The sequence below is a fragment of the Protobothrops mucrosquamatus genome, unplaced genomic scaffold (assembly GCF_001527695.2).
Source record: "Protobothrops mucrosquamatus isolate PMUCROS unplaced genomic scaffold, P.Mucros_1.0 scaffold3909, whole genome shotgun sequence".
NCBI classification, from domain to species: Eukaryota; Metazoa; Chordata; class Lepidosauria; order Squamata; family Viperidae; genus Protobothrops; species Protobothrops mucrosquamatus.
Window position 1 is genome coordinate 19055 of NW_015389854.1, and position 1361 is coordinate 20415.

Consider the following 1361-nt stretch of genomic DNA (forward strand, 5'->3'; position numbering starts at 1 on the left):
TTTCTGGTCTTCCTATCCATTGCTTTAGTTCTGCTTAAGTCCAAACTACTATTCCAGCTGTGTATCTAATGACTGGAATTGCCCAGGTGTTGATTGCCTTCATGGTATTTCCTCCATTGAGTTTGGACTTTAAGATCTTCTTCACTCTCTTGATGTATTCATTTCTAATCTTTTTCTTGACTTCGGTGTGCTTGATGTTGTCAGTTTGAAGGATACCCAAGTATTTGTAGTAATCTTCCTCATCCAGACTCTATTAGGAGTTGATCTTTGTTGTTTTTCTTGTTTGTTGATTTTGCATCCCAGGTATTCAGTTATAACTGCAGCTGTGCTGTACATTAGTTGGTTTGTTTCTTGCAGTGATTTGGTGCTTATACTTGATATTGCAGTATTTGCATCTTTTAATGCTTGTGCTAGCTATTTTTTTGGAACAAGCTTCAATGCAGGCAGCCTTATTCTCTTGTTTTTGTGCTGTTCTAGATGCTCAGTTATTCTTTGATTCAATTCTTTTATTTTAGTTAGATGGTTTTGTTCTTCCTGAGGAAGAGGTGCCTGGTTTCCAAATGAGAATAGTTGTATATCTCTACTGGATTCCTTCACTGCCAATTCCACCTGGTTTGCCTTCACATTCTGAGTTACTTCTGGCAAGGCTTTGATTTCTTTGCCCTGAGTAAACGTTTGCAGTTTGTCCAATTCTGTTTCTGTGAGTACTTTATTTCATATTATAAATTGGCATTGATCTGCTAGTCTCTGTTTTGTTATTTCTGATTCTGGATGTTGTTCTTTCCAGAACTGGTACATTCATTTCAGATATTCTCTTCTTGTTGGACTTGATTTGTAATAACATCGTTATTTCTTTGTTTTCAATCACTGTCTATTTGTGATGGGTAAATACCTTTTCTTCCAGTAATTATGCAGCTGCTGGCCCAGGTTGCTCAGCCAATAGTCCTGAGTCTTGCAACCCATTTTTCTCCAGATATCCAGGAATTCCAAGATTTGGCACGCACCTTGTTAACCCAGGCAACATCCGAGCCAGTATGGCTTTCTGAAATTTACATCTCACCATATTTTTTTTATAGGAGAGACACTCTTTGTCTGACTCCTCTGATGAGACCTGTCCAGTATGGTTGAACCTCTGGCATAGCTCTCATTTTCCTCATCTTCCTCCACAACCACATCAAGGTAGTGCCTCACTGGGGGTCAAGGTAGTGCCTCTCTGGGGGTTGTTGTTTATTATTATTATTATTATTATTATTATTATTATTATTATTATTATTATTATTATTATTATTATTATTATTATTACTATTATCATATTCACGTAGCATATGATGCAGCAACATCACATGTGATAGAGCAACAAA